At 48.1% G+C, this 13,880-nt stretch overlaps 1 protein-coding gene and 1 long non-coding RNA gene across 4 annotated transcripts in view; one reads left to right on the top strand and one right to left on the bottom strand.

Moving 5' to 3' along the window:
- LOC109524853 (uncharacterized) overlaps positions 1 to 6,134 on the bottom strand; it is a 30,236-nt gene extending 24,102 nt beyond the window's left edge. Inside the window, exon 1 of the long non-coding RNA XR_002170026.1 lies at positions 5,941 to 6,134. This is a non-coding gene — a long non-coding RNA (uncharacterized LOC109524853). The remainder of the gene's footprint in view (positions 1 to 5,940) is intronic.
- The window catches only part of tab2 (TGF-beta activated kinase 1 (MAP3K7) binding protein 2), a 24,047-nt gene continuing 14,369 nt past the window's right edge, over positions 4,203 to 13,880 (top strand). For 2 of the 3 annotated variants that reach the window (XM_019884957.1, XM_019884954.1), the window contains exon 1: positions 4,203 to 4,787. The gene's annotated coding sequence lies outside the window, so the exon portion shown is untranslated. Of the gene's footprint in view, positions 4,788 to 9,316; positions 9,623 to 13,880 lie in introns of those variants that run through there. The other variant, XM_019884955.1, reaches the window with a different exon arrangement.

Genomic DNA, 13,880 nt, shown 5'->3' with positions numbered 1-13,880 from the left:
ACCATCGGTCATCATAAATAACACATGAAATGACATTTTGAATGGAACGCCTTAGCAGCCGATACGGTGACTCGGACAAGACCGTGTTTATGATTTACTTCGGTCATCAGAACAAGGTTTGTGCAAATGTAACAGGGCAGTAACACTGTGCCGGGGTTCTAAACTGGAGTGGAAGCGGTGACAACAAAAACAAAGTATGGTTTGTAGCAGAGTCGGGGCGTTTATGAGGCTTGTGGAGTGCAGTAGAGAAGGAATGGCTGGAAGCGAGCTCAGGGCGGAGTGGCGGGATGGCACCACTCCAGACATCCATCTCCAATCTTAGGGTCAAAGTGACTGGGTTGATGAGCCCAGCCCTTTCCCATCACAACTCACCCCCGAGACAAAGTGACATCTCTGAGCTTACCACAACACAAGAGGAAAACGGTCCGGAGGAGTTTTTAAATCCCCAAACTTGCAAAGGTTATGGAAAGCTTTTAAACAGACATTTACTGTTCAGAGACGGCTTGAAGTCATGACATTTGTTCTCGTAGCTAGTGAAGAGTATAATATGCACATGGGTCGATTTTGTATTCTAACGCAGAAGAAGAGAGACCTTTAATTGAACAAGCCCCTTGCTCTCAAACTTTCCCCCGACGCTGGCGAGCGGTTGTTTAACTTGAAGCCACTGCAGTCAATCCAAAAGGGACTGCGGTAATTAGCGAAGCCGGGGGCGAAAGCACTAAGGCAGGAGTTACTGATTGGATAGGGAGTGTTCCCCCATCTCAGAATGTATCGTGTTACAGTTTCATCATCACATTTGACTGTACGTCTTGATTTGTGAGCATGGTTTGTTGTGGATTAATTATGTTGTGTTTAAGGGAAAAAAATTGCAGCAGAAGTGAACTGGCTGGCAAGACAGAGTCATTTTACTTTACAATGTCTGTCGTTCCGCAACAAAAGTCATTCATTGGCATTTACTGTGGGCATATTGCAACACACAGAAAGACAAATGGGGGTGAGGCGTTACTTGAACAATGACTTGCCGTTTGCAGTGGTGTAGAATTGGACTGCATCGTACTTGTTGAGTTGTGTCTAATATTTTTGGGTCACTGATCCAAACTGCGGCGCGGCTAAACTTACAGTCGGCGGAACTTTGGAGAAATCTGACGATCATAATTTTGGACCCCGGATACGACAAGCATCCAGCGCTATTACTGTTATTGTTCTTTTCATATTGATAGATTAAGGACGAGCGCGCCCAGGAGCAACCACAAAATTATTGGCTCTACAATGAACAATAGTCCTTGTAAATTGTTGCCACACCATCATCATCATCATCATGTGTCAGCCATAAGTCTGGCAAAAATCCACATTGTATCAAAGTTGAAAACTTTCCATCGAAATTTACCAAAACAAACAGAAACGTCAAACTGCATTTTGGTTGTTCAAACAAATAACTTTGACAGGAAGTTCCTCCCCGACAGTGATAATGTACTGTATTCCAAATGTTGCTCATTTCCAAAATTCAAAAGCTTCCAATCATAGCCCCCGTAACTAATTGACGCAACGAGCGTATGCTGTCAAAGAGAAATAGCACGCCACTCATGCCAATGACAATTGTGACGGTAAGGTTAATTGCGGGGTGCTTGTTAATTTGTTCCCCAGTAGCCGCTCTCTGCAAGTCATAAATCTCCTCCAAGCGGGCGCAGTACAACTCCGGGCTTAGTTGCTGCTGTTTCAGAACCCCCGAAGCTGATGCCAAGTCTGGACTTGCCCGCGCGAGGTTCACTTGTCAATCCGGCAAGCTCATCCAGACAATGTGGCGTTTATTTGACTCATCCAACAACATGTCCTGAGAGTGACATACCTTGCGCGTTCATCATCCCAAGAAAATATTCACTCCAATTAATCTTGTTGTGTAACATCGGCACAGATAGGACTCCCAATTTCATGCCCAAAGATAGTGTCGTGCGAGGTGTGCTATAAATCTGTGTGGAGGTGGGCTGGACTGGATTTTGGGATTTTCGCTGGCGCACACAATTTGGTGCATTTAGAAACAGGCGTTTTGCGCTGTTGTGGGTGTGAACACTGCCGATTTGATTCATGGCATTTCGAACGGTATTTATTAAATCCAAAGGGTTGGCTCAAAAGATGAATCTACAAAACAACCCATCTTTTGGGATTTTGTGGGGACCACCTTGTGTAGGGTTTGGATGTTTTTTTGTTTTCTTTCACTGCCGCAATTTCCGACGATGCGTACATCCCATTTTTTATATTGCATGCACTCTTACTGTCCCTAGCGACACTGTGTTGTGCTCGTTAACGCTTCATAACTGCACTCCAAGTGGAAGTGGAGAGGCCGAAGAGTTTGTTTAAGAGGCGAATAATGACTGACTACCCTCTACAGAGCGAAATCTAAACTGCTGACCCATGACAGGCTGCTCTCAGACCGTGAGAAATGGGCCTCTTTCCATGCCAAGAACGCGGGTGGCCGGCTGCGTGTATCTGAGGAGCGCGACCGGTTACGGCACCGACGAGCAACCGCAGGGTTTCGATGTTCGATTTTTCTCACAGCTTGTGTGCAAATGTGTATGTGGGTGGATGGGAGACTGAGAATGGCACCGGGCGGCTGCGTAGGAGCTCCGAGAGGTAAGGTGGGGGGCAGGCCATTTTAAGATTGCAAAACAAATAATAGGATCTTCAAAAGAACTCTAAAATGCGCAGGGAGCCAATGAAGGGACGCCAGATTAGGAGTGATGTGCTCCCTCTTACAAGTAGCAGTCAAGAGGCGAGCAGCAGCAGCATTTTGGACCCACTGGAGATGCTTCGTTGATGATTGGCTGACTCCAAAGTCAAATGCATGACAGTCATCCAGCCGAGATGTGACGAAGGCGGGAATGACCGTTTCCAAGTGTTTTTGAAAAAGGAGGCTTGACTCGGGCCAGCAGCCGTCGATGAAAGAAGCTGGACTGAACAACGGCACCCATTTGACGGTCCAATTTCAAGTCACTGTCCAGATCCAGATTCCTTTTGCCATTCAGTCTCCGCTCTGTATTAAATCTACAATTAGAAAGAAAAAAGGGTGGCATCTGACGATGCAGAGTCGCCACTGTCGTCGTGAAGTTGCTGGCAATGTTACGAAATTATCATCATACTGCAAAGCTGACTCATGAGCCTGACATTTGTACAGTAGTGTATTGAGCGCCCCAAGCTAACCGCTGCTGGCGGCTCCACTGCTTAAGTGTGTCAAGGCATTGTGTAACACAATGAATAGTCATTGTGGAGAAGAGAGCGCGCCGTGCTCTCGGCTTTCCGTTCACACTTGAAGGGGATTTTGGCTCTGCGGACTTCAAACCGCTGAGTCAAAGGGTCAGGCGATGTGCGAGATAGCAGCGATTTGTGCGAGGGTTAGTGAGTCACGGCGCAGTGGCGACACTCGAGACGCCATGTGTTTCCACGCGCTTCACCGAGGGACAAATGTGCCATCGGTTTGTTTCACAAGTGTCGGTCGGCTCGCTGACTGGGGCCACGTGAGCGGGAGACGTGGTCAACAGAAACGATTGTGCTAAAGTACAACATCAAGAATAATGGAAGAAAACGACTGTCGAGTCACAGTGTCTGATACGGTGATAGGGACCGGGCCAAGCGTCGAGAATGTACGTACCACGTCACATGCCAACTCGAGTAAAGACACACACATACACACGTGACTGGTGAAATAAAATCAAAAAATGTGGGACAATGTCAGTACGGTCTGTGGGACCGAAAGGTATACAACACAGGCAGTTTCCTTCAACAGCCGGGACGACCAGAGAAAAGGAGCGGCCTCGGAGAACGGGAGCAGAGATTGAGCGGCCAACACAAACGCAGCATGCACAGGAGGTCAACAATCGGGTTTTCTGACTTTGGTGATCACGTAACATGTGGGGGATTATTTGTCAGTGTGGTGATTGAAATTTTATGTAACAAAGGTTGGAAAGGTTCAACGATGAATTGGCGGCTGCGCCCGTTACCCGCACTATCGGTGAGTACTTAAGGGTGAATACTGGTAGTACTGGTATCGGTCTGAAAAAAAGTAGCATCGAAATTACCACTGATAAGAAAAAAAGTACATGTACATAGATATAAGGAAATGTGACCATTAAAAGTCTTTATCCTTATGTATCTAGCTAGGAAACTAGATCACAGTTTTTATTTTCAACGAACCTTTATTACACATCAGTTACTGCGCTGGATGGATTGCTTCGGTTTGGCAACATAGAAACGGGGAGAAAAATGCAGTATTCAATTGAGCCGAGATGCTGATGAAGAAAAGTTCAAGTCCATCACAGAATCGAGACTCCTCCCACCATGAGCACAACTTTTGGAAAGTGGAAGAGAAAAAAAAAGAAAAGGCTTCCTCTCGCGATAGTACCTTGCTTATACAGCCGCCATATTGTGTGACAGTATTATGATTCGTATCTACTGGAAGTGAGGAAAAAGAGAAAAGTGAAGGGCTGTCGAGGGGAGGGGAGGGGGGCTAAAAGAAGAAGAGCTGTCAAAAAGGTATTGCCGTGTCTGTCTCAAAGCGGAGGGCTGGGGCTCGCTTCCCCCCCCCCCTCCCCCGGCCCCCCCCCTCCCCGAGCGTTATTTCGAGGACACATTAAGGCCCGGGGCCTCGGAAGCAACTTCGCTTTTCGTCTGCCCGATACTGGTCGGACCTTTCCCGGGTTCTCCTGTGCCAGCGCCCCGGCCCTCTGGAGGTCCGGCGGCGTTCAGGGCTGTCGAACGCGACCAGAGGAGAGGCGGCGGAGACGGCGAAAGTCCAAGTAAGTTGGCCGCAACAACTTTTTTTTTTTTCTTTTTTTTTTTTTTTTTTTTTTACCTGTTAGCACACACCCCTGTACTATGAACAACAATACTGCTATTCCTTGATGTGCAGTTTAGAAATACTTTCGCTACATTTCAGCGATCAGCGCTACTAACTTGCTGAATTTGTTCAAGGAAAGAAAAAAAGCGAGAAAACTTGAGAGGTGCGGAAAAAGTTTGTGTGTAACGTTCCAGTAGTCGGCTAGCTACGTTAGCCAACTCACTTTTTGAAGTGGGAGGCTCGCAGCCAAGAGGCGAGCTAGTTAGTGTTGCTCACTTCATGTCGTGCATCTTTTCAAATGCGAACGTTCCCCTAATGTTGCGGGTCGTTAGGCCGTCTGAGGCGACACTTTTTTCCCCCCCATCGAGCTCAGTGTCTGAATGGATGGAAAGGTTCAACGATGAATTGGCGGCTGCGCCCGTTACCCGCACTGCCGAACGACGCTCCTCCTCCGTAATTCATTAGCCATTTATTAACGGCGACACTCGTTTCATTCGATGCACGCCGCGGCTGTCTTGAATGGTGTGCTCACATGTTGTTTTGACCGTTTGTGCATGTGAAGACCGAGATAGGGGGAGGAAAAAAGTATCACCTCACACCTGCTTGCATGAAAGACAAGTCACAGCCTGGTCTCAGTGCTCTCAGATGGAGATTTGACCAAAGACTGAATTTGGCAAGGTGACATTATTTCCTGCTTTGCTTCTGAATGGCATTGGCCGCTGTGCTTGGAAATGAGAAAAGACACAGCGCGAGAAGGTTGCGTCTTTGCTTGTGTTAAGCACACCGAGTTGCCTTGGATACGAAATGTACGATATCAAACAAAGCTATTCACAAGACTTCAACGTGGCATTGGCCGCTGTGCTTGGAAATGAGAAAAGACCCATGACAAAGGAAAAGACACAGCGCGAGAAGTTTGCGTCTTTGCTTGTGTGAAGCACGCCGAGTTGCCTTGGATACGAAATGTACGATATCAATCAAACCTAATCACAAGACTTCAACTAAAGATTCTTTCGGCAATTCAACCCGTCATCCTCGATCACATTTACGCCACCGTTCATGCCCATCTTGCGGTTGTTTGCAAAGTTCCTGTTTCCCGTTTTGTTAGAGCTTACCTATTGGTTGTCGGTCGTGTCACGTCACCGCAAAAGTCAAAGACTTGTCGCGATATCAAACGCGTTGGATCGTGTCGTAAGGCCAAGACTAGGAAGACTGATCGAAAACAACGGAGACACTCTATGATCGAGATGGTGAGAACGTGCTGTGACTCCAGTAAAGCGCTTACGCTTCCTTCTGGCTTTCAGTTTTTTGTGAAGTCTTTAAAAACTACGCAATGAGATTCACTGTAAATGCCGCGTTGGATTACACCGTTTGCACTCGCAAACAATAAAGATGCCCGAGACTCCGATTTTTGTCATGCAATAACTCAGTAGGTGTCAAAGAATTCATTCTTCCGGCGAATTGCCTTTTCTTTGTTATTTATTCCAAAAGACAGACCGCCATCACACATGACGTCCGCAGAAGAAAGTGGGCCCGGGCCCGACTAGAATACAATCAGTCCAGTCCTGAGCACAAACAAAACATCTCCACCTCCACTAGCAAAACAAGAACAATCTGTACTAAGCCGACCTTGACGCAGAGCGCAACGTGGAGCGACCTCACAGGATTTTCAACAGGCATTGCGAATTGGGTTCTTTCAGCCGCTGGGGGGCAGTGCCCTCCCCTGGGGGTGCACTGTTCCCCAGTGCCGGTCCCAAGCCCGGAGAAATGGGGAGGGTTGCGTCAGGAATGGCATCCGGCGTAAAACTTTTGCCTAGACGACCATGCGAGTTGGTAGGACGGTTTACAGGGGCGGATGGAAATTACTGACTCGCTGTGGCGACCCCTGAATAGGGATGTGCCGAAAGGAGAAGAAGAAGAAGAAGATTGCGAATTGGGTTCTTTGTCACCCTTTTAGTCATGACTGGTGTCTTTGCACTATTGGAAGTCTGGAAAAGCTCCAGCATCCATTTTTCAAGACCACTTCTCCTCGCAAGGGTCGCGGGTGCGCTGTGGCTTCTCCCGGCCGACTTCTGGCAAGCGGCGGCAGACGGATTCCGGTCGGCAGCTAATTGCAGGGCGCAAAGGGAGACACGAGGGCTGTAACGATACACCATCACGCCGATAGGTCTTAATGTGTCATTCCATCAAGAAAACAATCACGATTGTATAGCGAGCAATAGAACGCCAAAACGTGGGATTGAATGAATCACAGCTGAAATAAAAAAACAAATCAGCTGCCACTCGAAACTCAGGTTGATTTTTCGGGGTCTCCAACGTAAACAATACATGATTACGTTATTAGGAAGCGTCTTTCTTCATGAAACGTAGAGCGACGAGTCCAAGCAGCCAACGCTGGCGAGCCAGTGGGCACACATTTGCTTGTTAGCAAATCAGATCCACCGGTTGGATTTCAAATTGAAGCAAAGTCACCTGACCGCTTGCTCTTTGAACTCTTGCAGCTTCGCCAGGATTTGCTCCTGGAGTTCTTTTGCCGATATTATTCTTTCCATATTGTTGCTGACGCTTATTTCATGACTCTTGACGATGATGGATCGATTTTGAGATGCTCCGATGAGCTTGCCGTATTACGTTAGCGCGTGCGTGACTCTGTTCGTTTATCGTCGAGGTTCTTTGCGCGGCGCGGTGGAAACCCGTGGCTTCGTTTTAATGCAAGTGAAATCTCTTTGGCCGACCACCGTCTCTTTTGGAACTCCTAACTAAGAATAATCACCGATACCGTGTTTCAGAATTGGTTCCGCTGCGGGTTGAAGTCGACTATTTCACGTGCGTGTGTCTCAGTTTGCATCCGGAGGAAAAAGAGAAGTGCCGCTCACGGTCACCTCTTTTATTTCCTGAAAAAACACACACACACACACACACACGCACACGCACACGCACACGCACACGCACACACACACACACGCACACACACTTATACGCACAATTGAGTCCACCACAACGAGCGTGACTAAGACACAATACTCCGAGTATAAATGCACAGGAAGTGAGTCAAAATACTTTTAACAGCATATCAACTGTTATGACCAGAGATGCCTACTGCCTACAGCCGCTTTTAATATATATATGTATATATATATGTGTATATATATATATATATATATATATATATATATATATATATATGAATGAACCTCTTTGGCTGATGAGCCAAGCCAAAGTTTTAAAAAGAAACACAAACAGCAACTGTGCTCAGCGACAGTAGTTGACAGTTTGCGAGCATCCCCGGTTCACTTGAGAGCACCATCGGGGGTTGTTGTAGTTGCTGTTATGAATCCAGAATGCAGCCATTTTTTCCCCTCTATATTAATGCAGTCCAATCTCGTTCCCACGCACCTCGAGGGAGATCACAAATCCTGACGTTAGTCCGGTAGTTAATTGCACTGTATCGGTTGAGATTGATTGATGGCCGCTCGTTGGCAACAAGGCAGACCGCTGAAATCGTCCACGCGGCAAACTAAAGCGAGGTGCCTCAGAAGCGCGTGGCAGTATTTGACCAACAATAAGAGATGTGGCACTTGCAAAAAATGCGAGTCTATCCCCAAGTGTCACCAAAAATACAAGTGATGCGCACATTTAACCGAATAGGCACTTGCTAACTCTGGATGACGAGTGGCTTTGAATTCTTTTTTTTTTTTTTCTTCTTCTTTACAGTGGGTCAGTGATTTTGAGATTTGGGTTGTGCAGAGGAAGACTTTACGTCGTCATCGATAGAACAAAGGGAATCACGGTTCGTACGGTGTACGTCGGTATTTTGTCGTAAAGCGTCTCTTTTCACTGGCTATTTCGACAGCGCTGACTTAGTGAGTCGTTTTCAAAACAAAAGCGTCACAAGCCAAGAGTAGAGTTGCAACAGCTGCTTTGCAAACGTACATTGCAGTCTGAATGTCGCCGAGGCGTTTCAATGCCCCGCGGTTATAAAAGCTTGCAACAGTCACAAAAAGGAATTATTTGAACAAATCACTAACATGCTGTTGAACACGACAATCACTATTTAGTGGAAAGAAAACATGTCGAGCAGCGGGGCTGCAAAAAGCACTTTGGAGGTGAGATGCGCATTTCTTCAAGCTTGCCGCTGACATTTTTAATGATTGACGGCACTTTGTTCCAATGTCATCCCTCCGTCACTCTCCAGGCGTAACCGCTTGACGCAAGATTAAAAAAAAAAAAAAAAAAAAACGCCGTCCGTGTAACGGTTGCATCCGATGTAAATGGATTAGTTGGGCCTCCAGTGAAACCTTCAGCCGCTCCGGTCGTAGCAACAACGCGAACGCAACGTGTACGCCAGCTTGGGCTGCGCGAGTATCCGTTTTCCAACCTCGCTCCTCAGAGCCTTCAAAGCCGCCGCCGACACGGCCCGTGCCCCCGTCACACGGCGATGACGTGGCTTCAAAGCCCGAGGAGGCGGGGCTGGGACAGTTTATCATTAAATGATCACAGCACGACATTGGGAGTCGCAGGTGCCTCTCGCCAAAGTGCGGCGAGAATGCCCGTTGAGGGTTCCAAACCAGCTCAGTGAGGTAGAAAGGTGCAAAGTCACGTTGACGCAGCCTCAATCGCTCGGAAATTAATTGGAAGTCATTTCTCCAGGACCGTTGCCAGAAGTTTGAAAGGGCGGAGCTTATCGAGACTGCGCTATCCAAACATTCAGCCCCCGGGGGCTCGATACCCATCCCGAGCCGCAACCTGCTTCCTTTTTTTAGCTGATCGAGCATCACCGTCGTGCTGCCGTGAAAGGTACGTTCGCATCCTGTCAAGTCTTTTTGGGCTAACTTTCAGACTGCCGCTCCACGTTGGTTCGCCATGACGCCGCATTACCCGCCGTGCTCCCGTTTACATTACGGATGACCCCCGGATTACCGCCATTGCTCATTTTGTTTTGAAAAAACAAAATGTTTTTATGGAGTTTTTTGGAACAGATGAATGGCATTCCATTCGTTTCGGGGGGGGGGGGGGAGAGCATTTTGAGACGCGAGTGGCATACGTTATGGGCGTGGCCACGGAATCAATGAAACTAGTCAAGGTACCGCCGCGCATACTGTATGTTCTCGCGTGCATGCAACAAATAGTCAAGCCACGACACGTCTTGAGAGCGGAGGAGCCGCAGACCCCATCGGCACGGAAAGCGACGTTAGAAGCCATCCGGGCGACAAACGCATTCGTTTGCCAAAAGGAAATGGATGGCAAGAAATTGCAACATCCACCAAATATTGTTGTCAAAGTAGTCAAGAAGGGAACAGAAATGTATTCCCCAAAAGAAAATGCACATCGATTCAAGGTGCATCCGGATGTCATTGTATTCCCTCCACCATAGTAGTTAACACATTTTTTTTTTTTTTTTTTAATCTCCCGTAAATCACATTGATGACCCGAAGAGCGCGTTCTTCCGCTGAATTCTTCAGCGGAATCAATTCTCTCCAAATAGCATTAGCCCCCCCTCTCTTGAAATCAGACGGGGCGGAATCATTCGAGCGCCAACGTCTCATGCTAATGAAGTCTTTTTCAAGTTTGGCTTTCCTTTGGGCTATGAAATCGGATCGTCGCGCAACCGTCAATTAAGGGAACATTGCGGAGTTCTCTGCTGGCTGGCTTTGCATGTAGCACTTTAGCTAATTGGAAGCAGAGTACGCGGCGCGTTCTGAGAGACGCCAGCGCTTTCGCCCCTTTGACTTTGTGAGTGGCAGCGTCGATTCCCGCGCGGCCTTTTTTTCGAGTTTTGTTTGACAACGGAAATCCAGCCGCCCTGGATTCAGAGCGCGGTCCTGGCACCGCCACAAGTTGGAGCCAACTTTGCTTCCACTTGAAACCGGTGCGAGTTGGCGCTAAGCTCACAAACTCTCATTTCTTTATTTATTTTTTTTTAAATGATTGTGGGGGTTCTTTTCTGGGGTCCTCGCCTCTTAACATCGCCATACGAACGTGACTAAAGAGCTTTGAGATTTATGTTCCTCAATCTTTTTTTTTTTTTTTTTTTTTAATAGGTCAAATGTCAAAGCAGCCACTTTGTCATCATGTTCTTCCACATCACTCGACGGCTGTTTTGAAATTTGAAGGTCAAATTTCACACTGGCTCCGTCAAACTTTTCCTTGTCCTCGACCCACTTTCACACGTGCACATTGCAGCTTGACTCTGACAAACAACTAAGAATGACAAGAGCTCATCGGCCTTTCATCCAAAAATCCTCCGCATATCCACTTCTGCGACAACCTGAGTGACGGCAAACAGGAATATGGTGACGTCCTTCTCTTTGGCCTGTGTGCTCTTTTAAGGTTCAGAGCGAGCGAGCGAGCGAGAGAGAGAGAGAGACTTCCTCTGATAAGAAGTGTCTTCCAAAACACCCAAGTTTGCATTTTCACATTCGGCTTCCTCTGCGCTGTCGCATTGTGCTCGCAAACAAAAGATACTCGGAAGTAACCAACCGAGGTTGAATTCTGTAGCAAGTTAGTTCGTCCCTTTATGACGACTTCTTTGAATTCCACCTTGCAGCCGTTGCGCACAAATGAGAGAAGGAACATCCATCCACTAGGGCGGAACAAAGCAACCGCTTCTCTGGCGCAACGTGTTCTTAAGTCATGGCACTTGATGTTCACGTCAGATGAGCCACCAGTCTCCAAGATGCGTTTTACGGCCCGGACAAATTGCCTGACAAGGCCGCGCCGTGTTCCGTGTGATGCAAAAGGTCTTGCCCTCATTTGGTTTCTCCCCCACCGCCCCTCTGACTGGAAAGGTCAGGCTTGCGAGCTGCTGCACTGATAGCTCCGCGAGTGTTTCCAGAGCCGAGGCGACACCCTGAAGCGGCATCGCGCTTTGCGGGAGGTTGAGAGGGAGACGAGTGGGCCGCTTTGTCTGGAGCTTTTAGACTGGTGCGGATGCATCGGCGCATCCCAAAACGCTTTCTGATGAAAGACAAAAAGGGCGGAGCATGAAAAGGACAAAATGGTGCCCAATCAGCCAAACGGAGCAGGCTGGTTCGACTTGAGTGCCATTTGGTCCCGCTGATTGCTCCACAAACTCGAATGTCTTTTGGATGCGATCGAAAGAAAGCAGTGAAGATGCTCGCCGTTCCAATGGGAACTGTTCAAACTTGTCCTTGGGTCAGTTTCAGACTCATCGGATGTGACCAAACAAATGGACAATGTGCCTTCTTCAATCCTTGGTTGTTTTTTTTTTTTTTTTTTTTTTTTCTCTCTCTATGAACGCGGCGTACCAAAAATCTATGACAGGAACTTGACTCTTTTGCGCACACCCCATCGAGTCAGGATGTTTCCTTTTTTTTTTTTTAATGAGCTTTCTGACCCCCGTGAATTTGTTTCACAATCAGAAACAGTTTCTAACATGTTAAACGTGACTTGAATAATTCGACAACGAGTCTCGGTGTGCCTCTCAGTCAAGTCTTGCGTCAGTCGCAAGCTTGAGCTTCCAATTGCTGGGGACTTTAAAAAAAAAAAAATTACTGGGCTTCTTTACAAAAGCTCCAATGGTTTGAATTCAATGGTATCAATATGAAGATCGCTGATGACGAAGACGCGGGGTTTATACACGCACGCTTGCTCCCCTCCCACCACGATATGACGCAAACGGCGGGCTTTTCGCTTGCTAAATCGCGGCAGCGCGACTTCTCCCAGCCCCTCGCAAACGTTTCCTCCTGGACGGCGTTTGCGAATGCCACGCAGAGGCCTCTCGGGCCCGCCTTTTTCTCCCCCGGTCTGCCCGTACGTCGCCTTTCCTCTCGCAGGTTGTTGCACTGGCTAAGCACGGGAAAGGGCTTTGATGTAGCCTTCTATCAGCAAAGAGGGTGGGGGCCCTCAGGCTCTCTCGTACTCCCTTTGCCGCCTTGCTCTGAAAACATCTTGTCAGGACGTGGCCCACAGCGGAGAGTCCACCCGAGCGAAACGACTTTGGCTTGTTCTCTGAAAATGAATTGGCCGACGGTTGGCAGCGTTTTGCATCTGGCCCCCCCTGGGTGCTTCCGCTTCGGGATAGATTTGTATTTCGCATTCGTGCAAAATTGACTGCACCGTCACAATTCGCGCCATCTATCGATGACATTGTCGATCCGACATCTCCCTCCCCACCAAAAAAAAAAAACCAGATTATAATTATGAGTTAACCAGCAATCAATGATTTTTTTTTTTGTTTTTTTGTTAGCAATTTAATCAGTGTGACTCTATATGTTGTTGTTGTTGCGTGATGAAAAGCCGATCTTCGGCCCACGTGATTGCGCCCCACCGTAAAGACATTCTCCGTGTGCTGCCGCCTGCACTGTTTGTTCCGGAACAAACAAGCGAAAGGTCTTCCAAAAGGGCGTGTTTATCGCCACTATCTCCCTCAGCTGCCTTATCTGGCCTTTAAAAAAAAAAAAAAAAAGACTTCCGCTTTCAAGCTCACCTGAGTCATCGCCAGCGTTTGCTTTGCTTTCTCGAACATAGGCTACGCGTTTCCGCGGCGTTCCGTCCTGCCCCCCGGCGCCCGCGTGTCAGGCCGCTCGCCGTGACAACGCCGGCCGGTGCGCGGGATGGGCAGACGCGACGGGTTGAAACGGAATGGACAAATGTCCTGGTGGACGACGCCGCCGCCGCCTCGGGTTCGGGGTGACTAGAACTTGAAGAATGAGTCAGAGGGTCTCATAGGCTGTCCCAACGGAACGCACCCACCGGACACGCCGCGCTGAGAGGAACAAGACTTTGGGGAGCAGAAAGACAAGACAAGGCTAGTCAGGATTTGCTCGGGTCCCATCCCAGTCCGTGCTGGTCTTTTGTCCTACATCGTGGTGTCGGCCACTCAGACGTGCACCCCTCAGCCGTTGTTGCATTTGGGGACACGCGTCCCCCCGCGCTGTTGGTTACGCGTCGTGTCTGCACGCCTTTGCGTTTCTCACAATGTTTGGAAGACGGCGATATTCTGGAAAGGATGTTTTGGTTTTTGTTTTTTTTTTTTTTTCCCTGCTTCCAAACATGGCGTTGAGGCTTGTCTGTTTGCACAATGCAATAGGGG

This window comes from Hippocampus comes, unplaced genomic scaffold (genome assembly GCF_001891065.2).
Source record: "Hippocampus comes isolate QL1 unplaced genomic scaffold, H_comes_QL1_v1.1 scaffold144, whole genome shotgun sequence".
In the NCBI taxonomy this organism is placed as follows: Eukaryota; Metazoa; Chordata; class Actinopteri; order Syngnathiformes; family Syngnathidae; genus Hippocampus; species Hippocampus comes.
Note: the sequence above shows the minus strand (reverse complement) of the source record. Positions and strands in the feature narration are given on the sequence as shown.